The sequence below is a fragment of the Macaca mulatta genome, chromosome 11 (genome assembly GCF_049350105.2).
Source record: "Macaca mulatta isolate MMU2019108-1 chromosome 11, T2T-MMU8v2.0, whole genome shotgun sequence".
Lineage (NCBI taxonomy): Eukaryota > Metazoa > Chordata > Mammalia > Primates > Cercopithecidae > Macaca > Macaca mulatta.
In genome coordinates, this window is record NC_133416.1 from 131,397,845 (window position 1) to 131,422,735 (window position 24,891).

Consider the following 24,891-nt stretch of genomic DNA (forward strand, 5'->3'; position numbering starts at 1 on the left):
TCATAGCATTTATCACTCTCTAAAATTAGGTCGCTTATTTATCTTTCTTACCTTACTAGCTTTGTAAACTCCAGGAGAACAAGGACTTTTCTGTCTTGTTCCCTGCTATTTCCCCGCCACCTACAATAATGGTGCCTCTGGAAACCTGGGCTGGCCCTTTAAGAAAGGCTTCTTTCTAGGAGTTGCACATTAGTGGTGATCTCACTCAGCATCTTCCCCGACCTCATCATTAGGTGCTATGCTGTATCTTGTATTAGTGAGCAGGAGAGGGCTTAGAACAATTTCTCTGATTGCCATAGATAGCTCAAAAATAAAAAGAGTAAAAAATTATCAAGCCACCTACAAATTAAAATTTCATTTCTGTGGAAAGGAAAATGTGGGCTTGTTCAGGACTTCCTAGAGTTTGTGACATACGGTATCTTCTCTGGTGCAGCTTACTGACACCTGGAAATTTCTCTTACGAGCCAAGTATGTGAATTGTCAATGCTAAGCCTGTGACACGGCACTGAAGCTGAGATGCGGCCATGGTGCATGTAAGCTCATGATTCAGATCATGCTTCATGAGCTCCTCAGTGGCACTCAGCAGCTCAGAAACTCAGGAAACGCCTGTCATAAGCTTGGATGATGCTTTTCTTGGTCTGTGACACAGTGAGAAAAACGAGGACAATGCAGTGAGTTTTCCATAAAGCTAACTTTATTAGACTCAAAAGACAATTCTTCATTTTCATTTTAGAACTGCCAAATTTAAAAGCGCACTGTCCCATGAATTCCAAAGCCTAGGAGCCACTCTAATCACTAGGAGGTTATGGGGATCGCCAGGAGCTTAACGTCATCATTGATTTTGTTTTTTAATTTGCTTTTTGAAGTTTACAAGGCCTTTACAATAGGCTAAGCAATTGATTCTCCTTTTAAATATGCATCTGGAGGTGAAAGATCAAGCCAGCATATGTTTCTAAAGTGCTCACTGTGTACTCAGTCCTATGCTTACAATTTACTTGGGGATATGAGACTCAGCCACTAAAGTACAAAGAAAACAATATATAATTAAATCCTCACGAGGCATACACCAAGCACAGGAGCCAGGGGAGGGCTGTCCATTAAGGGTGAAGAGCTGCCCATGACAGCACTGGCAGCTCTCTCTTATCTACCTGTCTCTCCTGCCCCAGGCTGCATAAATCCCTGGAAGAAAGGGGCCGGCCTCAATTATTTATTGTAGCATTCCTGGTACCTATCTGTTGCCAGACACATGGAGGTACCTAATAATGAGTGAATAAGGACTGGAGTGACAAAGGTTTTACTCTGAAGAGGTTGGAATTAAACTGAGCCTCAAAGGATGGGCAGAGTTGGGTCAGGAGGAAGCGTTTCTGGGGAAGTAAATACGGATGAAGCTTTAGAAGGAACATGACACCATTAAACTATCTGATATGGAAAGAACATTCTGGGGAATGGTGGAAAATAAGGTTAGATAGAAAAGTTAGTGTCAGATTTAAGTTGTATATTAAAAGCTGCTCAGAAAAGTCGAGATGGAAAAGATAAAAAATGGGGAAAAGCTGAGGTTTTACTCAATAGAGGCAAAATCCCCACTTAAGGGAGTTTAGTCCGGCAGGGATGATGCAGGATGAAGCAGACAGAAACTGCAGTAGCAACACAGCCTTTAGCTCCAGGGAAGAAGAACGAACACGGAATCACCTTTTACCAAGGGCTCGGTGCCAGGCGCCATGCTACGTACTTGATCAACACTCTAAGGAGCAGATATTCTTACTCACTTCACACGTTAGCAAACAAGCTTGGAGGGTTAAATAAAATAACTTCCTTAAAGTCACACCTAGTAAGAGGCAGAGCTGGGGTCATCCCAAACCAGTCTGACTCCAAAGCCTCCAAATCAGTCTGACTCCAAAGCCTATGATCTTAACTAGATAATATACTGTCCCTAAATGAAGACAAAATGCCGCAACCCTCTTAAACGTAAAAGTGCATATGCTGCACAGCCTGAACACCATTTGGCCAACATTCCATTTGTTAAACATTCTCTTTTGCCCTTTTCTTTCCCCATATTTTAAGCTGTAAGCTTCTCAGGTCTACTCTTTTGTGCCAGATGCTAATATAATTCCAGTGCTTATTCTTGATGCTGCGGCTTGTGAAAAAAAAATTCAGAGGAAGAGAAAATGCTTCTTCTCTCCTAAAGCTGCAGAAAAACAGACACCATTTTGGGTTAAAAAGCTAGTTCTCTTAAAGAGCTACAAGCTTACTCTGCTATTCTGTGTGGAAATGTGTAAAAATGTACAATTCTGTTTTGTTTGTACTACCGAACATTTTAAGACACCTGGGCTTTAGAGATTGTTGCTGAATCCTTTAAAATACAGCTCTGAACTTCTAAATGTCTGCTTTTTAAATTGGTTGCCTTATTTACTAACTTGTTAATAATACAATTTCATGTGGTATCTCTTTTTTGAAGACATAAACACTTTTAAGGTGTTCTGGTTAGCTGGATAAGTGGCTTGGAGTTTCTCTCGATACAGAAGACTACAACAAATGCAGATACTGACAAATTCTTTATTCAAATGTAGTTTGAGTTTTGCCTGCTTAAGTCAACAACTGATGCCGCGATTCAGAAGGCCGAACGGGATGGGGAGTAGAGAGAGGAAAGTGGCGACTCTGTGCTGAGACATAACATCATCTGGCAGTGGCAAGAGTAATCTTCACGTGGGGTCTCGAGAGGAGATGGCCTGCTTCTACAATCTGACTCTAGCCTGCTAAGAACACCATCTACACAGGTTTTTTTTTTCCCCCTCAGAGAATCTAGTCGTTGTTTTACGGCTGATGCAAGATACATTTTTTTTTTTAATCCAAAGAACAGATGGAATTAGCGTGTAAGTTTTCTGATATGAGGCAAACTGTAAGCAGTCGGAATTAATGGAAGAACACAGGGTTCTCATCCTCCTGATGAGTCTTGAGTTTGATCAAGTTGGAGCAGTGGTTCTCAGCTGGGACAACTGTGCCCCCAGGGAGCATCTGGTGATGTCTGGAGATGCTTTGGGTTGTCATGAGTGTGTGGGTGGGTGCTACCAGCATCCAGTGGGTAGGGGCCAGGAATGCTGCTAAATGGACCATAATGCACAGGACAGCCCCACAGCAAGGATAATCTGACCCCAAAGGTCAAAAGAGTTTTGGATGAGAAACCCCCAGGGTTAGGGTCAACCTAATTTGAGGTAGGCCTTTTCTCCCCTTTGGACTTGAGGTTTATCCTGGTCTCTCTGGGTTTCCGGGATGGCTAGTAAACGCAGCGTATGGCACTCTTGGGAGGGCAAGCTCTCCCCACATGCAGCATCCTTCCTGTACCAGAGAACTGCTAACCCTGGAGGAAAAGGCAACCAGCAGGTGAGGGAGCAACAAGAGCCTACTTGAGTGAGCTTCTTCCTTGTATCTTACACGCTTGGCGAAGCAGGAGTGCAGAAAGGGACTACTTTACCTGTTTAGCTAAAACGGCTGGAACACTGGATCAGCATTTCCTTGCTTTCTTTTGCTTGGAAGAAAAAGGACTGCAAATAAACTCCAAATTGCCTAAGAATGTAATAATTTTCTTCCCATTTCTTAATAATGTGAGATTTTGCTTTTCTTGTATGAACGTTAACGTGACCTGAGAACTGAAGAGGGTGAGTGCAAGATAATTCTGAAATGCAATAGGGACTCCAGTGTTATGGTTATAAAGCTGCATATTTCTACAGAAATTAAGTGGACACATTGAAGCTGACCTAGATGTACAGTTTCCACAGGAGTACTCTATCTAAGACAAGCAGGAAATCTCTAGGAAACTTTGATGTTTAAAGGCTTTAATATTTCTTCAATGCAAAGAGTTTTGTTTTTAAGGACTTCACTAAATATGTAAACCTTAGGAGAATTTTAAAGACTCCCAATAAATTTATGAAATCATGTCAAAACTCCTAATATTTTATATATACTAGCACTTTAAGAAAGCTTTCCAGGCTGGGAGAAATGAAAGTACAGGCTCCGTGGTCACCAGGAAACCCTGTGTACAACAGCCATAATTTGAACTTTGTGATTTGCACAAATATACTGGAGAAGTTGAAGTAATTAGTGTTGCGCTGGTAAATCTTAAAATGGTTTTCTACTTCGAAAAGGTCTCTTTCAAAATAAAAACAATTGCTCAGGTTATAAAAGCAGTTTAAAAATAAAGTTTAAACATAACAGGTACAAACTGAAAAGTTATTTATCTTTTTTTATAAAGTGTATTAACAACAACAAGGTTATTCCAATATAACACAGAAGACTACATAAAAGAAATTATTCAAGTTCTTAGTACTTTTAAAGAAAATCCTTTCATATCTATTTTTGTGAATTTGGGGGTATAAGAGAAGGTTGTGTCTTCTATGTGGGGGTTGATAGGAAGTATTACAGTTCATTCTTTCTATAAAGGAAGCATCGTCAAGCAGCTTTGAGCCAGACACTGCGGAGGACACATGGAGCACACCAACAAACAAGAGACAAACACTCTCCCCCTGTGGAGCTAATATGTGGGAGCAGGGGCAGGGCACAGACAACCCTGTACATATGGATTCATACAAAAAGCAGAATTTTTTCACAAAGGCTAAATTAAATGGAACTTCCTAAATTCTTGACACTTGCCTTACAGAATAGCTCAATGACTACCTAACACCATGATTTCAGAGTAGATGAATCTAAACATGAGAATACAAATTAAAGGGAGCTGTAACTTAAGAAACTATTATCGTTATAAATTGCTTTTTAAAAATCCCAGACAGTATTACATGTTATGACAACCAAGAGTCACTCTACTTCCATTAGCTGAATGTTTTAAGATGCCACATTTCTGACAATTTTAAATAACAACTGCATTATTTTTTAACGTAAATTTTGTTTTCTAAAGTTCCTAATTCCCTTTGGACCAACAGAATAGTAAGGCAATTAGTTAATAATATTTACCTAAAAACGAATAAAGAAATTAAAATTCAAATGGAAAAAACATTCCTTGTCACCTGATAATCCCCACGGATGAGCTGCTGGGTCTTTTTTTGAATACTTGTTATTAAAGCTCAAATTATGATGGTAAAATCAATCAATGTATTAGGACACCTGGTATGTTTGGTAACATTTAAAAACTACAATTTTAAATTGCTAAATATATTGCCAGTTAAATACACTGTTTGGAATGACATGTGTGCATGTACGTGTGCATCGAGATACAGTGAGGTGAATCCATAAACACTTGTGTATAATTGAAGAGACAAGACTACCCACTCACAGAAAAGTAAATTGGTCTTTGGGATGCAATCTCTTCTCAATAAAGAGGAATCTTGATTCATCTTGACCTCTGTATATTCTGTCCGGAAGTCAAAGCTTATTGCTCTCACTGGAGTATGAAGTCCTGCTTTTCTTTCTCACTTTTTCGTGACTCTGTTGACTATGGACAATTGTGAAAACAGTGAGGACTGCATGCTCTTGGAGGAGCTTACATTTCTCACAGCCCTCATGTAACTCATGTTGGGCTGTTTTGGAAATATACTTCCTTTGGTGAATAACACGGTCAAGGTTATCTATGGTCAGTCATCTCTCTCAGAGTGAACAGTCCCTTATGGTGGCTCTTTCCCACACTGTCCTGTCCCAGATCAGGCCCCACATCGTAGAAGGGACTCTGAAGACTGTCAGGGTTTCAGAGAGCCCCTTGGTAGCTCCAAAGTGCCTTCATCTTGTTCCTGTGTCCCATGGCCTGGTACACACCAACAAGAAGGGATGCCAGGGAAAATTGTATGTGGGTAGCATACTCCAAATTTACCAGTGTAGCTCATCACCACTGTGTGAGTTGTCTGACGTGTCCATTCATGTTGTGGGAAGTAGCCATAAAGACAAAGAAAGCAACTTATCTATGGATGGGGGTGTGGGGCAGGAGGCGGGCATTTATAAGCACATTCAGATTGGTTTTATTCAAATGAGAAAAACAGGTTTTCGTGTGAATGCTTTAGTAATTTCACTGGGTATAGAAGATACATGCAAAGGCTAACACAATGACTGTCAAAAAGACTTCTGAAATATTTTATTTACAGATTTGGTACATTAAGTGTGTCTATTTGGAATAGGAGTCCATAATTTCCAGATTGTAAATAAAGCTGTAAAGCCCTATACATTCATCAATGCCTTCACTGTCTTGTCCACAATCAGAAGAGATGGTAAAATGTCTAAATGGAACTGTGAAAAATAACCTAGCCAGGAATTTTCAGAAACTCGACTGAAGTGGCTGGATTCCCTACCTATAAATGTAAACATGAGAGTTGTGACAAACAAAAATCTGGGATCTTCACCTAAAAAACTGAGTAGGCTTCGGAGGGTTCTGGTTACATCCCCAATGGTAGGACATTCCATGGGAGAGGAAGCTATGTTCTTTTGAAAAATAGCTAAGTCTTGCACACCGATGGAAAGCACTGATGAGGGTGTCTGTCAATATATCTCATTCCCAGGTTCACTCTGTGGTTCAGCAGTCCAAACATCACTTCAACCTTCCTTCAAGGGACTCCACAGTTCTGCTGGCTACTAATGTGCCGAGGATTCCCAGTTTCTTCAGTAGGAACATGCTGACCCCAACGACTTTGACACCTTCTAATTAAACTCAGTTTTCTCTAAACACAGGAATGGCTAATTTGCTGCTTTCCACTTAAATTTCAGACTCAAGATGGTCACTGCACAGGCAGGTCCCACTGGCATCCTGAAACTACTAGGAAAGGCACTCTGCTCTAACCACAGCCTGCTAATGAGTAACATTCAGTGCAGTGCTCTAGAATTAGCCAATGGTCACCCAAAGCTCTGAGTTCCATCCTGCAACAAGGGATGAGACACAAGAACACCTCCAAACAGACAGCTCTCAACCTGTCTCCAAGGTCTCACTTCTGGCTCTGTTTCTACTTGGATATTTATTTTCTCTCTCCCCTAAAAACCTGCCTTTGCCCTCAAACAATATGGTTTGGCTTTGTTCATCTCTGAACTGGGTCCTGATACCACAGCCTTATTGTACTAATAAACTTGTCAAAAACTGACTTGACCCCTTTATTGATGGAAAATAATTCCTCACTTGAAATCTATCACATTGCAGAGGCTGAGGAAGATTACACATCCTTCCTCCCCCGAGAGCAACAGGGCATGTCAATGAACAAGTACCTTAATGCCAGAAAGCTGCTGCTCTATTCCACTAGAACTTTCTGGTCTTGTCACAGGGACTCAACCAAAAGATAAAGATGATTCGGTATCAGATACTGACCTTCCTTGAAAATGACAGGCCAAACCTAGTAACTTCTACTATGTTCTTATCTATGGGAACACAAAACTGAGCAAAAAACCCCAACCTTCCTCCATCTTTCTTATCAATGTGCAAGCCTTGGCTATTTTAAAAATGCATATCTGCCCTAACACGCTACTGGCCACCGAGGCAGAAACACTAGCAGTGCCTTTCATCTGGGTTGATGTGTGTGACAGCTGAAGAGAAAGGAGTTACAAAAAGCCTCCTTCAATGTTTAGGGTATGGCATGAGCCTAACCTCTCATGTTCATTTATCATTAGAAAAATATGGCGATCCTAAGATAATTATGCTATGTATGATAGAGATGGAACTTTCTCTCGGGAACCCAGTGTTTTTACATGTTCTCTACATTATATCAAAGATGGCCTTTTCAGAGTATGATGCCACGGATTTCTAGGTAAAATGTGCAACTTTAAGAAAGAGAGTATTGCAGTAATATTGGGAACGACAATTTACACGTAGCATTAATGCTTAAACAATGTTACCTAAGAAAATGGGCTTTAACGACTTCTCATAAACTCTCTTACTTGCATAGTAAATGAGAAGGGCACAGGATGCATTTAGAAATAGATTGGGGAGGAAATCTGAAGAGCAAAGGATAATGGATTTTATGCAGACCTAAATTTAGTATCTGAAGTGTTGCCAAAGAGGCAACAAAAAGAAAATTTGTAGAAGCAGAGTATTATGTGCCTTATACTCCTTTATTAAAAGTTTTCTTCTGTCGTTTTTCCCCCTTATTATAAGCAGCTTTCTCAGGCTTGCTCTATTTGGTGCTAACCAATGGAAGTTTACTGCTCGGTCCTGAGAATTCAGCTAGAATAAAAAATTTCAGAAACAAGGAGAAAACTTACTCCTTCACAGAAGAGTAGACACTTCTTGCTTCGTAGTAAAGTTCCTTCTGATAAAGCAGTAAGCTGGGAATAATGGTGAAAGTATTGATCTCGGTCTGCTCTCCATTGTGGAAATTTGCATGTAAACTGTGTTCTGATTAACAAAGAAGTCTTTTAAGATGTTTGTGTGATCCCTTCAAAAGTCATGGCTAAAAGCTTTAAAATGCAACCTTTAACCTTGAAAATGCTGCTTTCTAACTGGTTGCCTTATTTGCTAATTTGTTGTCCTGGTAATAATATTTAAGTAGTATCTGTGACTTTTTTTCCTGGAAAAATAAGTATTTTTAAGGTTTCATTTTATTTCTTGGTTGGCCAGAAAAACTTGATAATCGTCTCTTTTCCCTTCATGCATACAGCGTAAATAAATGGTATATTCCTTGTTCAAAGTTTGAGGAGTCTTAGTCACTTATCACACCCAAAGTCAGCTAATGGGTAAGAGACACAAACGCATGAGACAAACTCATCTGCTACAGAACAAGAGAGAGAAACTACTTTAAAAGACGTTTAAAAAGTCCAGTCCAAGGCCGGGCGCGGTGGCTCAAGCCTGTAATCCCAGCACTTTGGGAGGCCGAGGCGGGCGGATCACAAGGTCAGGAGATCGAGACCACAGTGAAACCCCGTCTCTACTAAAAATACAAAAAATTAGCCGGGCGCGGTGGCGGGCGCCTGTAGTCCCAGCTACTCAGGAGGCTGAGGCAGGAGAATGGCGGGAACCCGGGAGGCGGAGCTTGCAGTGAGCCGAGATCGCGCCACTGCACTCCAGCCTGGGCAACAGCGTGAGACTCCGTCTCAAAAAAAAAAAAAAAAAAAAAAGTCCAGTCCAAGCAGACATTAATTCAGAATTTTTTCCTCTTCTTCCTAAACTGGAGAGGTTGGACCTTGGTTTAACTCAATTGGCCTCATTACCGTCTTGCTGCACTTCAATCCTTGTGTATTGGGTACTCGTGTTCACAGGTAACTCTGCTCTGCTTCTTAGCCACAGACTGGAGTCCCAACCTCATTGACCCACTTAATACATGTATTAGATTGACACTCAGTAGCCGAATCTTTGTTATAATAGATAAATTATTATTCCCATTTTTGATAAAACCATCATTCTCAAGATTGGTTTCATACAAACAGGGCACATGTTTTTCTTTTCAAACACAAAGCTCCAATTCCCCTAAGCTTTTCAGCTTGCTGTAATTCTACTTCTTGGCTTTGTTTTACCTTCAGCTGCCAGCATATTTTAAAAACCATGCAGACATACTGAAAAAACATCCAATGCAACTTAATGTAGGTGGATATGACTGGACTTTTTGCTGTGAAACTTGAGTCATGTTTGAGTAATGAAATAAACAAACTAAAATGCGGAGCAAGCACAAGAATCATCTCTTATTCAGTCTTTTTCTTCTTCTTCTTCTTCTTTTTTTCTTTTTTGAGACGGAGTCTTGCTCTGTCGCCAGGCTGGAGTGCAGTGGCATGACCTCAGCTTACTGCAACCTCCGCCTCCTGGGTTCAAGCGATTCTCCTGCCTCAGCCTCCCGAGTAGCTGGGAATACTGCGCCACCATGACCAGCTAATTTTTGTATTTTTAGTAGAGATGGGGTTTCACCATGTTGGTCAGGATGGTCTCGATCGAGACCTCGTGATCTGCCCGCCTCGCCCTAGCAAAGTGCCAGGATTACAGGAGTGAGCCACTGCACCCAGCCTTATTCAGTATCTTTAAAAAAATGTTTTCAGCCAAGTAAAAGAACGATTCACCTTCACAACTTGCTGGCTCTCCAAAGAATGACTGGCACCATCCTATTTTTTAAAAAGAGCTTTAAAAAAAGACTTTTGTGCTTGCCTTCCTAGAAAAGAGTAATTTTCCTCTTGATTCAATGTTTATTGTAGAAAATAAAAGTCAAAGAAAGAAATACAAATCATGTATAATTAAAAAGAGTCTTTTAAAACACACTGAATTTGAGAGTGCTTTATTCCTGTAATGTGCCATACAAACGCAAAGCAGGACTAAGAATCATCTTTGATAGCAGGTGGGTCTTTAATCTACTAAAAATCTTCCCAGGGTTTGTGTAGGTGTTTGGGGATGTTGCTATGTCCACAACTGTAGAAGCCAGCCTAAGAAAACAAAAAACAAAAGCCACAGTGCTAAAAGTGAAGTACGGAAGTCCTCGAATATAGTTGCCATCGGAATACCTAGGAGTCCGTCTCAGAAAGACCGCCCTATACCTGTGATACCTCCTAACAGACATTCAGGCCAAGTGGGGAACCAGCTGATCCCAAAAGCCCCTAGGGAAGGAGCGGCCCCTTCTTTCCACTGCTAGTTCTCACCATAAACAACTTTTGCCTTTACGTGAAAGTGAAATCTGTTTTTCTGTACTAATTACTCAAAATAAATGAAATCCCTTGCCGCATGACAGACCTCCACATATCTGAAGACAATTAGGACACAGCCACTTCCCTGCCCAAATCCTTCTGCAGGCTGAAACATCAGAGCTGAAGATGTGGAAACCGGTGTCATTAGGTTAGCACCTACCTAGCCGGGATGAAACTTCAATCTGACTCAAACGTTTACTGCAACATTGGTGTGTGAAGACACAAAGTCACCTAGTCACTGCCCTTGAAGGATATGGAATTCAGTAAATTCAGTAGATATAATTAATCTTAGTTACCAAATGTGTGCCCACTATGTATTAGAAACTATTTATGGCTGATCTGGTTCCAGATAGAAGGAAAAAAGTTCCACGACTTTTCTTGCTAGATATACGAGAAAATGCTTTTTCAACATAAGTATTTTTTAAAAGCATCAACACTTTATTAACGTTAGTGTCACTGCAAAGGCATCCTACCAATGAGGTAATTATATTGAGCTCAATTTATCCAAAGATAATTGGGTAAGTTGAGATCAATTTATCCAATTTGGCAATTTATGCAACATGGCAGATGAAAGAGTTATATACCCAAGATGAATGATTCTTTTTTTAAAGAGTTAATAAAAATTTCTAATTTCCAAAAAAACCTATTTGTCAGACTGATGTATTTAAAATGTGTTAGAGTAAAAATCTCACACAAATAATTGTCCTGTACCTTAGATCTTAAATGTGCCTAAACTAAATTCACTGCGTAATTATAATATGCAGAGGAGTAACAAAACTATTTCAAGATTTTTCAGTGATAAGTATAGGTACGCATACCCGTAAATATAATCACTAGTTTTAAAGCCTTCTTCCAAGCATATTTCACGTAAGATGAACAGTTAGCCAAAAGAATTACATACATTTCAAAACATCTTTGGAGGTAAAAGTCACTTCAAACGTTAGCATCTTTTTCCTTACAATGCAACGGCGAGAAAATGCATGGGAATTCTTAATGTGAAAAAAAATCATTTTATCAATACCAATGCTCTTTAATTTCAAATGTAAAAGTTTTAAAATGGCAATCCTAGTTTTAATACTCTTACAGGTTTCTGGAAATGCGTAATATGTTAAAGTATTACAGCCTGGTAGCTTGTATTTTGTTACAAAACCAACTACTGCAACCTAAACTACAGAGTACGGTTATATTTTCTCTCTGGCCGCCTAATTTTCATTAGTGGACTAGATCGTACTGCTAAATATCAAAGCTTGAAATGAAACAATACAGGCCAGCATGAAAACCTAAGTTAGAGAAACTCACTCGCGGTAGCAGACGGCAGCCCAGGAGCCAAACCCGGAGCTCTGCTGCGTTTGTGCCTTCTGCTCCGTTTCACGAATCACAAACAAATCGTCAGAGTAAACTAAAGCGCATCAAAGCTTCAGGAAGGGGCTGGCAGGTAGCGTACTTACGGAAAGGCTACCAGGACAGGAGGCGATACAACTTGTCAGGGAGGGTCTCTAAGGTCCCCTGGGTGGTAACATGCATTTAAAAAGGAGATGTGGATTCAAGCCGCCTCCTCCCCACAGCATCCCAGACAAAGCCGGGCTAGGCCCCGGGGCGCTCCTGGTGCACCTGCAATGCGGATCCCTCGCCCTGCGATCCCACCCCGGGGCTGGCAGGAGCGCCCCGGGACCGGCCTCTCCTCCCCCTAGCCACTGGCGTGGGCGCGCGCCGCGGCCGGTCCGCACCCTGGACTAGAGCCCGGGCCGGGGCGCCCCCTCCCCAAAAAGGGCCGGCAGACCCTGCGGGGGCGGGCGCGGCCCGCGCCTCAGGGACCCTCTTCCCCCGATTCCGCCGTCCCCCGAGTTGCCTTCGTCCGGGGCCACCCCTGCCCCTCGCGGAGCTAGCGCGGCTCCCAAGCGCCGGGGGTGGGGCGGGAGGACCCCGTCCCCCATCTCCCCGCGGGGAGGGTTTTTAAAGTCTTCGCCACGAACTCCCGTCCCTGCCCGGCCCCTCCGCCCCCGCCGGCGCTGCCAGGTGAGCGGGGCCGGACTCGGCACACCCCGGGCCCCGCCTCACCTGCGGGCGCCGCCGTCGCGTTCCTTCAGGCGGCTGCCCTCTTAGGCTCGGTCCTCCCGACGGGCGACGGCGGGGGCTCGCGGCCCATGGGCTGGGCGGGGCGCGGCGGGCGGGGCTGCCTGGGCTCGGGCGCTGCCCGGAGCCGGGCCGCCGAGGGAGGTCAGTGGGCGCCGCCCGCCCGGCACATCTCGCCCGCTCCCACCCGAGCGCTCGCCGCGGTGCACCCTGGGAGTGGGGCCGGCGGCGAGGCCTGGCCGCGCTGACCCGACGGGCGAGGCGCCGACGCGGCGGCGGGTCTGTGTCTGCCGGGCTGGGCGGGGGCGGCGGGCAGATATTCACTTGGCGAGGCGGGGCGACGCCCCCTTCCGCCCGGCTGTGGCCGGGCAGGGGCGAGGGCCGAGGGGAAGGGAGGGTCGGGCCCGCGGGACGCAGGCGCACAGCTCAGGTGCGGCCGCACTGCGGTTGCCCTGGGTAACGCGGCCTGGGCGGGGGCGCGGGGAGGAGCGAGGGAAGCGAGCGGGAGCGCGCGCGCCGCGCGCGGGGATTGGGGATGGCCGGGCCCGGCAGTGTCGGGGCTGGGGGGCGGGGGCGGAGGCGGGCAGTGGGGGCGCGGGCCGGGCGGCCGCGCATGCGTGCGGTCCCCGCTCCCCCGGGGCTCCCCGGCCTCGTGCGTGCGCACGCGCGCTGTCCCCCGGAGGCGTCTGGGTGTGCGGAGCGCGCGCGCGCGCGGCTCGGAGGCGCACCTGTGAGGTGTCCCTGAGGAGAGGGAGGTGGGTGCGCGGCGCCCGCGGCCTGGGGCGCTGACTCCCCTCACTTGGAGTGAGTTCTCGGCGGCCGGGCTGCAGTCTTTCTTTCTTTCCCGGAGGGGGCTAGGGGCCAGGGGCCGGGGAGCGGGCTGGGGGTGGGAAGGAGGTGGAGTGGATTAAAGAAAAGAAAAACAACCCATCCCGGAGGATGGGCCTCGGGCCGGCCCGGCCCTTGGGGATGGCTGGGAAGGTCAGAGCGGCTCCGCGCAGCCGGGCGGGCCCCGGGCTGAGAAGCCGCCCCTCGGGCCTCGGGCGGTCGGCCGCGGGCCCGCAGTGCTGGGGAGCGGGGCCGGGGGGCGCAGATGGCGGCCGGCGCGAGCGAGGGCTGGGCAGCGGGCAGGGCGAGGCCGGGCGAGGCCCCGCGGGAGCCGGACTCCCGAGCCAGGCTCCATTGTTGTTGGAGCCGAGAAGGGGGAGCGCGGCCGCCCTCGTCGCCCGTGGAGCCGCGCCTTGGAGCCCTTCCAGGCGGATCCCCGGAGAGGCGGTCATGGCCGCGCCAGGGGACCGGGGAGCCGGGCGGCTGCGGAGGAGCCAGCTGCATGGGGTGCTGTGTGTTTTTCAGGGCGCCCTGCGTCCGGCAGAGGAGGCGAGCATCCCGCTCAGGTGATGAGGAACCCCTCGCGCACCCAGCGCAGAAGGCTGTTGCGGCCGGACGCCTCCATTGTTTGACCGCAACAAGGGCCGGATTCTCACCCAGGTAAACTGGCTGCCGGCGCTGTCCGCTTCCCTCTCGACTCCCGCCTCCGCAGGCGTTCTCACCCCTTCCAGGACTCGACTGCAGTTTTCTCACTGTCCCCGGCTTCTCATGGACTCCGTATACCCCCCTCCCAGACATTTTCCCATCCAGATCCATCTCTCCGCCACATCACCTCTTATTTCCCCCAGAACTCGGCTCCTTTGTGAAACCTTTCTTGCCGAACTCTTAACAACTAAATCTCCCCGGGAGCCTGCTCCGAACTGTTCTGGTCGCTAGATTGCTTATGGGCTGTCTCACTGCAACAAAGGAGACCAGATACTGAAAAAAGATTTCCGAGCTATTGCCTTCTTCAAGGAACGTTTTCTGATATTTACAGTTTATTGTTTTCTCAAGATGGAACTGTTTTTAGGCATTTTGTCTTCTTAGGGCCCCTATTTCCTTTATAGATGCATAGTTTTTTAAAGCAGGAAATTGACCTTGTTCAACCCACAGGTTAATTTAAAATTTAAAAATTAATTTTAAATTAGAGTAGTACATTTTCTTTGTAAAAACAGCGTATCGCAGAGATGGCATTTTGTCTTTTGACTATCAACCGCTGTCTCTAGGGATGCCGACTATTACGTGTGAGGTGTGTATCCTTCTAGATCTTTTGGGATACTTTTACGTGTGTGCATCTAACATCGTTTTTGACTGCTTTAACAAGGACTGTTGCACCCTTTCAATTTTAGCATATAATGCTTCAAGTTATTTTTTTTAACAACTGCTGCATCATGTTCCATAGTTTCAGTATACCGTGGTTTAGCCGTTTCCCAAATTGATAGTTAAAGTTTTAACTTTAAAACAGCTTTTTCGCCGGTCGTGGTTCTCTGATGAGATGACATTTCGGTGATAGTACAGATATACGCTAATACCGAGATTCGGCATTTATGATGAAGTTCTCTTTTGGTTAAGAAATTTACATGTGGGAGCAGCCATCCCTCCCGTATAGTAGTTGTGACTGTACCTCTTAGAAGTCGTGTGACCTTGGGGAGGACATTGAATGACACCAAACCTCAGTTTTCTTTTCTGTAAATGGCCTGCTCTATCTACTCCATAGAGTTCAGTGATACAGTGCATATGGTTTGTAGAATGTAAAGTAGTATATAAATATTGGTTTTATTAGCCTTTGTGATACAAAAATTATTTGTAATATCATTTATATTTTTTGACGAGATGTGTGTGTATCATATCACAGAGCACTAGAGATAGTCAACTTTGAATGCTTTTTAATTTGTGATTTTTTAAATTAATTTTTATCAAGTACTGACAATACGTTAGGCTTCGTAAACAATATTTTGCAAAGCATTTTTTCCTAGAGCTTTCTTTTCTTCCTCTTCTTCTTTAAAAAAAAAAAGAGAGGGAGCGAGAGAGCAAGATAGGGTCTCTTTCTGTTGCCCAGGCTGGACTGTAGTGGCATGATTCTAGCCTCCCCAGTAGTTAGGAATGACTACAACCATGTGCTACCACACCTGGCTGATTTATTTTATTTTATTTTTGTAAAGACAGGGTCTTACTATCTTGCCCCAACTGGTCTCAAACCCTGGCCTCAAGCAGTCCTCCCAAAGTGTTGGGATTACAAGTGTGAGCCACTGTGCCCAGCCCCTAGTGCTTTCACACCTTAAAAAATAAGGCATATAAATTAGTTGACTGTGAATAAACATATTAGCAAACTGAACACCAGACAATACTCTCACTATAATATTTAATCTTATTTCCTTAAAGTTGTAAGTTGTACATGTATTTTTCTGTGGCAGTAGCAGATTCAGATTAGTTTTTATGTCCTTCAAGGAAAAGGGATTTTTACTAAATTTGCAAGCTGTATCAGAGTTTTAATATTGAGATTTAATATTTTAATCATTTAAATAATGATTGAATGATGTGATGGGTAACATTTTAAGATGTACGAGATACGATTAGGGGCTTTGTATGTATTTTTCTTTCTTTCAGATGTATATGAGTGCCTGCAGTGTGGCCAACAAAATCAACTTGTTCTTTTTCTCTTGAAGCTTATGATCTGTGAGGGGGAGGGGATCGGAATTTAAACACAATCACAACTACACATATGATCACAAACTGTGGTATCTGCTGTGGAAGTTAAGCAGCACCTGCTATGAGGAAGTATAAAAAAGGGGAGACCAAATTTTAGAGTGGAGGAAAGGGGCCTAGGAAAGGCTTTTCTGTATAAATAAGATTTAAGCTGAGGTTTGAAGAGTGCGTAGGTGTTAGTGTGGAGGGAAGTGGGGGATAATTTTCCAGACAGAGGAACAGCATGTGGGAAGGCCTCAAAGCAGGGAAAAAGCTTTGCCCATTCCAGGAATTGAAAGAATGAATGTGGATAGACTATGGAGGTGAAGGGGAAGAGTGGCAGGCCAGGGGCCAGATCAAGTAGGGTCTTGTAGGGCAGGTTAAAGTGGTTGTATTTTATCCCGAGTGAAGTGGGAAACCATGATACGGGTTGGGTTTTACAAAGAGGAGTGACATAATCAGATTTGTATCTTTAAACAGCCACTCTAGTCGCTGCATGCAAGATGTGGGGGTGTGTTGGGGCTGGAGAGTAGAAGTGGGGAGACCAAGTAGGCCATCTCAGAGGGCTGTCTGGAAGAGATGTGAGCTTTCCCTTGGAATTCACATTGACTTCACGTTACCAGCTACACGAAGGTCAAGTCAGTGTTTGATTAAAAAAAAAAAAAAAAAAATCCTGGCCAGGCACGGTGGCTCATGCCTGTAATCCAGCACTTTGGGAGGCCAAGGCAAGTGGATCACGAGGTCAGGAGATCGAGACCATCCTGGCTAACACGGTGAAACACCATCTCTACTAAAAATACAAAAAATTAGCCAGGCATGGTGGCAGGTGCCTGTAGTCCCAGCTACTTGGGAGGCTGAGGCAGGAGAATGGCTGAACCCAGGAGGCGGAGCTTGCAATGAGCAGAGATTGGGCCTCTGCACTCCAGCCTGGACGACAGAGCGAGATTCCGTCTTACAAAAAAAAAAAAAAAATCCTTGTTTCTAATTTTTTAAAAGTGAGCATTAATAAAAGTAGCAATAAAAAGGTACTTTGTATGCAAAAAGTACACAAAAATGTTAAACTAGTTGTCTACACTAAAAAGTATCGGCAGGTCTATCAAGTGAACCGTGGATTCACATCCTGTAACAACTTGTGTGTTGATCTTCATTATTTTCTTCATCAATTTGTATGAGTTCTTTACATATTGAAAATACTAACTCTTAGCTTATTATTTGCCACAAATATTTTCCACTTTATGGTGTTATGAGAGTAAGAGATAAAGAGCCAGGCGCCTACACAGCACTCAAATCTTGGAAGTAGCTGCTGCTATTAGAAACAATAGAGAAAATAATAATTAAAAACTAGTGTACTAGACTACATAAAATTTAATTACTCTTTAGGGCACAGTTTGCAGAATGGTTATGATACATCCCCTGTATCATATATTTAGTGGCAAATAACACTGCCATTAAAAATGTTTATGAAGAAAATATATTAAAATGCTTATGATAGTGTTAAGTGGAAGGAAATCAGGATACACAGTTGTATACATGATATAATTAAAACTCCCAAAAAAAGTCCCAGGAGCCTTCCAGTACAACCTATGAATGGCAAAAATATGTAGAAGAGATCAGGTGGAAATCTGAAGAATTGTGGACTAAATATATGATACGGGGGTGTATCATAACCACTCTGCAAACTGTGCCCGTAAGTGTAATTCTACAATATACATATTTTGTGCAGAAAGCTTTTCTCTGTATTTAAAAATATTCTTTTGATGGTTCCTAGACCATCAAGAAATGTAAATAATTTAAAGACTCTTGATACATATGGCCAATGTAACATAAGAGTGTGTCATTTTTACCACATCCTTTTAGGTACTAGATAGTATATATTTTTGTCTAAATTTAGACCTTTAGTGAAATTTGTGAGAAACTGTAACATCTTCATTACAAAAGTAAATGCCCATTGTAAAAAAAAAAACTGAAGCAATGCAAACACATGTGATATGAAAAACCAGTCTCCCCTAGGCTTTTCCCAAGAAATAATCAGAATTAAATGCTTTCCATGCCAAGATTACATGTACTTGTATTACATGTATGTTGGAACATTTGATTTAACGAAGTGTATTATATGTGGGACATGATAACTACATGGCAAATAGACATGAGCACTGTTTTTTTGGTTAAAGCCGTATGAATAAATTTGGAAATTACACTGAAAATGATTGGACCCATTGAAAACTTGTGAGTAGGGTAAGAACAATCCATTTTGCATTTAAAAAAATTTATATTAGAGTAGATAATGGATTAGAGGGAAGCAAGACTGGAGGCTTTTGTAGAATTCCAGGGAAGATGACGGTGGCCTGAGTTAAGTTGAGACAATGCAGGTAGACAGTGGAAAGTTTCCAGAGGTATTTGGAAGAGAGTGGCTAGACCTTTGTGATGGCGGGGAGTCAGTGATATCCAGGTTTCCGACTTGGGCAATTGAGGGGAGAGTGGACTCATTTACTGTAGTTGGGAATTGGCTATGGTTTGAATATTTGTCCCCTCCAAAACTCATGTTGAAACTTAATCCTCAATGTGACAGTGTTGAGAGGTGGGGTCTTTCAGCGGTTTGGCTCATAAGGGCAGAGCCATTCATAGATTAATGAGTTGTCATGGGAGGGTACCTAGAGGCTTTATAAAAAGAAGAGAGACCTGAGACAACATGTTAACATGCTCAGCCCCTTCTCATCGTGTGATGCCCTGTGCTGGCTCAGGGCTCTTTGGAGAGTCCCCACCAGCAGGAGGGCTGTCACCAGATGTGGCCCCTTGACCTGGGCTTTCTCAGCCTCCATAACTGTAAGAGATAAATTTCTTTATAAATTATCCACTTTCATGTATTCTCTTGAAAGCAGTAGAAAACAGATTAAGACAGGAATGTAGTAGGCTTTGGTGAGGAAGTGACTGATTCAGTTTTGGATGTGCTTGAGTTTGAAGGTCTTACAGGACACGTAGGTTCTTCATGAAGAGAATTTACAAAGAATAATTTTACAGTACACATACATGTTTTGCTGTAAGAATGACCAGATACTATACATAGCTATGGTATTAAAATCAATATTTCTACATGGGAAATTTTTCTTGCGTTATAGTTGTACGTCTGTAAATTGGGGCATATCTGTCTAGATAGACTGGTCAGTTGATATTTTTCACATAGAATTATTTGAGACTGCATGACCCTGACTTCAGGTAATACCATGTTTGTCTTTGGGGTTCATTCGGTAGACTCTGCCTCTCTGAGTGGGTGTTGGAGATTCCTCTGGGCATTAGTGGTCCTTTTGTCAGTCATCCCATTGTCAGAGTACACCTGACTTCTTGGAGTGATTTCTCTTCATCTTGGTAAACTGGTCCCTTCCACATAGGGGCAGGCCAGGAAATAGGCAGAGTGGTACCCTTTCGTCCATGTGTGAGTGCCCACCTGACTGTTAGTAGTATGGCTGGAGCATGGGTACCTTGAAGGACAAGTGGGGAAAAGGTAGTGGAGAAAGTGCCTGCCAAGGTAACAGAAGACATTAGAGAGGAAGGGGGATGTCTTCATCAGAGGTTGGGGCCCAGTCGCTGGGAAGTTGGTGGCAGTCAGTGTGGCTGTGCTCTTTGCCTTCATCTCCCCAGCTGCTCTTGCTCACTGTGTGTCTGCCCTGTGCTTTGTGTGCCTGCTCTCCCTCTTGTCTCTTCTCTCTCTCGGCTGTAAGTAACACATGTGACCCCAGGTGGTCACTCTGGAAGACCATCCTGAAACTATAACTTCTGCCAGCTCACATCACAGGCCCAGTCTTTCTACTTCCCACTTCCCAGTCCAAATTTTCCAGAAAGACAATCTGATTGGCTTAGCTTGGATTCCACGCTCACTGTATTGGTTTTACTGTTGCGGAGCTTACAGGAGCAGATTCACTTAGTGTGAGCCTGGTTGACTGGCTAGAAGGGAGTGCAGATGAGGACACTCAGGAGAGACGTCCTGGAAGTTAGAAAGTTTCAAGAATGGACAGGAGCAGTAGTTTCAAATGGCCTAGAGATGTAATAAAGGGATCAGGAGTGAATCTTAGATTTAGCAAATTGAAGTCTTTCAGTTCAGGTTGAAAGTTGTGTCTGCTGGGCATGGTGGCACATGCCTGTAATCCCAGCACTTTGAGAGGCCAAGGCGGGCGGATGGCTTGAGGCCGGGAGTTTGAGACCAGCCTGGGCAACATGGCAAAACCTCATCTCTACCAAAAGTACGAAAATTAGCCAGGCATGGTGGCACACACCTGTGGTTCCAGCTACTTAAGAGGCTGAGGTGGGAGCATCACTGGAAGGCAGGGCTGTAGTGAGTCATGATCACGCCACTATACTCAAGCCTGGGTGACAGAGCGAGACCCTGTCTCAAAAGAGTAAAAAAAGTAAGTTGTGCTACGGCTAATCCATGTGGGAGAGTCACAAGGTGGAACCAATGGCTATGGTTACTCATTTGTAAAGACAGTGGAAGAAGAGAATTTTTTTAATGCAATTTAATTTTGAAGATGTAGCAGAAGCATTCAAAATGTAATTTAAAGAATATAATTCGTATTGCTTTTTAACACTAAAACATTTCTACACTTTTATTCTAACTCTGGAATACACAGAGTCTCTTGTGTCACCTGATACATTATAAGAAATTCAGTAAAGCTATTCTAGAACTCATTTATTTTTCATACCCCTGAAAGTTCATAAAATAATCATAGCTTATTTCCATATCTTATTTTGCAGTGCGTTCTATGATATTGTGACAGAGCTTGTGAGGAAGTCTTTGTAGCCAGAGCGGACCCCTGTCCCAAAGATGATGAACTCTGCCACTTAGGTTAACAGCACAGCAGTTCATAGAAATAATTGGAACCATTTTTCTTCTGCAGAGTAAATTTCGTATGTCCCTCTGGCTTTCAAAATCACTTTTGGATGTGTAGTTGAAATATGTTTAGGATTGAGTGTGATGGGAGTTTAAGAACATTTCATTGATTCAAAGTACTCGGCGTTGGCTAAAAAACAGGTCAAATTTCTCAGTTAACCGATATTCAATAAATTACTTTTAATACTATAACTTTACATTGTGATAGAACTAGGACCTTGTGGTAAGCCTCCAGACTCACAGAATCAGAGAACCTGCACGAAGCATGCATTTTCATGATGCTTGGCAACCAGAGGTAGTAACCCATTGTGACATTGATTTCAAGTTGTAAGACCTTAGTGTGAAGAGCCAAGAAGGTTTCTGAGCAGGTGTTTGAGTGCCCTCTGGAGGCCTTGTGAACAGTTGAAACGTGGACTCCTAGCAAGAGCTTTCTTTCACAGCCAGAGTTGAGAACCAGTGGGCGAGATGGTTGAAACTGGTGTGGATGTTAGGGGCAGAGGAGAGGGGAGATGGAACCCACAGGAATGTACTAGTGTTTACAGGAGCTTGCCCCGCCAACTGAAAATACCGGGTTTATGCAGTGAGTGTAGAACATAGAGGCTGTAGGGTCACAGAAGGAGCCAAGGGAGTGTGGCCAGTAATGTCCAGATAAAGAATAAAAAGTGCCCTTCGATTGGCCAAGAGAAGACCAACAGTGAGAGGAACCTCGATGGTGTGGTATTGGATTGAGACATGAATGGGAAGTGAAGCAATAGAAATCCGGAAAAATCAGTCTTTAAGAGGTCTGGATGGGGAAATGGAGGGTGGGGCCAGGGAGACAGGGCAGCTAGAGAAGGCCTAGGATTAAATGCTGTTTTTCCTTAAGGTCGGGGGAGACTTCTGCATTGTGTTTAAATGCTGAAGGGAAGAAACAAACACAGAAAGAAAACAGTTGAAAGGGGTGTGGGGGCCAGGGAGGAGGAGAGTTGGTTTCAAAGTTCTTTGCCCAGGAGATTTGTTGAGGGAAGAAGTTGCCTTTTATAGGGACTTTGAGTTTGGCAAAGTAGTGATTTTCAGTTTATCATGGGATGATGGGAAAATAATTGTAGTAGGCAGTTGGAGATACAGGTAAGAAGAAAAGACTGTGACAAAAAACTGTGGCATCATCATCATGGAAATGGTCATCACTCTAGTCAAGCAGGTAGTTGAGCTAAAAAATGGGGACAGGACATACTGTATGGAGGACTCCTATATTTAGGCATAGGCATCAGAGATGGCAGACACACTCAGCAAAGCCAGAGGAAAAGTGAGAATGTGCAGGGAACTGGGAGCCGAGGAGACGGTAGACTAGGAGTCAGGGTGAGGCAGGAGGAATGGCCCGAGATTTGACTTTGAGAGCAGTTTGTAGTGGGGGTTGGGGTGCAGAATGGTGTGTAGGAGGCGTACACAGAAGATATTGTAGATGCTGTGGAGGAGCTCAGCGGAGAAAGTGAGAAGAGTGAATTGGTCTTAGTCGGGGGATGGCTCCAGAGAACACATGTCGCTTATCTGTGCATATGAAATTAAAGCTGTAATCAACAATGACTCTAGAAAGGATTATATTTGCTTTTTTGCTTTTAACACCGTCGTCTCAGAATGTAAGATCTAAGTTTTGTGTAACTTTTGTGCCACTTCCTGCTCTTCTCAGATTGAAAATCTGACCAAAAGGAAGAAAATATCTAGGTCTCTTCATGACATTTAAGGGAGTTCTTGTGGGAGAGAGTAAATGTGACTGATTTTTAATTTACTGTTACGACACATGTCAAATGTTAAATCCTTTAAATCTGTGAGACCATTTGTTCTCATAAATGACATGTAAAAATACTTGATAAAACTAGTAGAAATTATTTGGCTTCACTTATTTAAAATATTTCATTAAGAAAAGATAAAAGATTTCTAATATCAGAAGTGGTCAAATAACTGTGTTGAAATCTGGGAGGTGGGATTTGACCTCTCACTGTAGACTGAGTGCCCAGTTTGAGTGGCCAGGGATACTGTTTAAGCATACACTTATCCAAGGGGTTGGAATGGTAGGTTCCAGGTTAGGCCCATACACGTCCACTGCTGTGGGACTGGTGTGAAGACCTGTGAAGGCCTTAAACCATTTTAACCTTTGGTGGCCTTTACTATGTCATATCAAACATTAAATCACCCATATCCCACATAAAATTAGCTTGTACAAAACCATGTGAGTTAAGCTTTGATTGGCTGTAGACATTTAACATCTATTAACTTTAATTTTGCAATTTTCTTTGCATGTTTTGCATCTAGTAATTTTTTTTTTCAGATCTCAAACATTTACATAGGTCCTCGAGATGTTCATGAGCCTTAGGGACTGTGCCTATATGCCTAGAGATAAGACATCCCTGTTCTGGGAAGTGGACATTGGGTATGTCTAGGCATGTCTGGCGGGGGCACGGGAGGGGGTGGACTTGCCCAGAATCTGTTTGTTTGTGGCACTGAGGCACCTCCTGGGAAAACTTCATCTTAAGGAGGAGTTGAAGGAAGTGTTTTAGTTAGGGATTTTTTGTTGCAAAGAACAGAGGTTCATTCAGACCACTTTCTGTACAAGGGGCTGTATTGGAGGATGCATGTGGATCAGACCCATGAGGAACTCAGGCTGTCCAGAGATAAGCCACAGTCTTCCCATGGACAGTGGGGTCTCTCACAGCATTGCTCATTTCTTTGTGTCTTTCTCCTCTTGCTGCCATCTGGCTTGTTTTTCCCTCCCCTATATGTCTTTTCTAACCTTTTAGCTCCTCCTTGCTTATAGATTATACTTCCTCATGACTTTGGTTTGCTGTAATCTCATGACCTCAGCGGTCATTTTGCGGATCATAACCTCTCAGCTTCATCTCTCACAGCTGATAACCTCATTCTCTCAGTATTGCTTAGATTCCTGAGAGAGGGGGAATCTGATTTTGTTTTGCTTTTATTGTTGTTCCAAGCCACATCATATGTCAGAGTTAAGCTCTTGGGTCGGATATCTGCACTTGGTCTCAGAAGTGGTCATGTGGCCCATGGCTGCCTGGGCTTACCCTTAAAGCTGAAGCAGTTCCCATTAGTAGGATTTGTAGGCTAGCAGGCACCATGATTGGCATGTATAGTTCAGTAACGGAGAAAAAAACCTGGCCCAATATCAAGACCATTTGAAATTCCTCCAAATGTATTCCTGCCCTTTAAAATATTATCCTGCTAACAGCTTTCATTCTAAGTTGAACCTTTATTCCCACAGAGAAACTAAAATAGCTAAATGTGTTTAAAGCATTTTCACTTTTCCATTTTATTCCTGTTTTATTCAGTCTCTGACAGTGCAGAGCCACTCAGCGTAGTCTACAGGACTCTATTTCTAATGTTAGCGATTTCTGCTGAAAATGATATAGCAACTTCGGATAGTTATTAGCAAGTTGGGTCATTCTAACCACATGCCTTTCATGTAATCCTTTCCCCTAAAGCTCTGGGGAGCCGTAGAGGAATACTGTAATTCAGCACTGTCCCTAGATTGACAACAGCTAGAAAAACATGTAAATGTCCCATCCACATGTAGATACGGCAGCAGTGTGAACCTAAGTTCCTTAATATATCATAACTCCCAAGGGAAAGTGAAGTTCCCCAAACTTAAAGCTAGATCTTGAGATCTATACCCAAACTTCTCTGAACAATTGTAGAATATAGCAGAAGGGGGGAGGTAGTAGATGGAATAAATAAAATAATGATAATGATAGCTTTGTTGAGCCCTTAAAATTTGCCAGGCAGTGTTTTAGGTAATTCTCATGGATTAATTGATTTAATCC

At 43.6% G+C, this 24,891-nt stretch overlaps 2 protein-coding genes and 1 long non-coding RNA gene across 8 annotated transcripts in view; 2 read left to right on the forward strand and 1 right to left on the reverse strand.

Annotated features, from left to right (window-relative positions):
- CCDC92 (coiled-coil domain containing 92) overlaps positions 1–13,106 on the reverse strand; it is a 35,997-nt gene extending 22,891 nt beyond the window's left edge. For 2 of the 3 annotated variants that reach the window (XM_001101661.5, XM_015153074.3), the window contains exon 1: positions 12,631–13,106. The gene's annotated coding sequence lies outside the window, so the exon portion shown is untranslated. Of the gene's footprint in view, positions 1–11,871; positions 11,924–12,630 lie in introns of those variants that run through there. The other variant, NM_001194197.2, reaches the window with a different exon arrangement.
- LOC144333188 (uncharacterized) lies at positions 5,047–9,654 on the forward strand. Its single transcript, XR_013401652.1, has 2 exons — positions 5,047–8,730; positions 9,034–9,654. It is a non-coding gene; the product is annotated as an uncharacterized LOC144333188 (long non-coding RNA).
- Positions 13,107–13,311: 205 nt separating the features above from the next.
- The window catches only part of ZNF664 (zinc finger protein 664), a 39,372-nt gene continuing 27,792 nt past the window's right edge, over positions 13,312–24,891 (forward strand). For 2 of the 4 annotated variants that reach the window (XM_015153077.3, XM_002798822.4), the window contains exons 1-2: positions 13,324–13,400; positions 13,999–14,133. The gene's annotated coding sequence lies outside the window, so the exon portion shown is untranslated. 4 annotated transcript variants of the gene reach the window in all.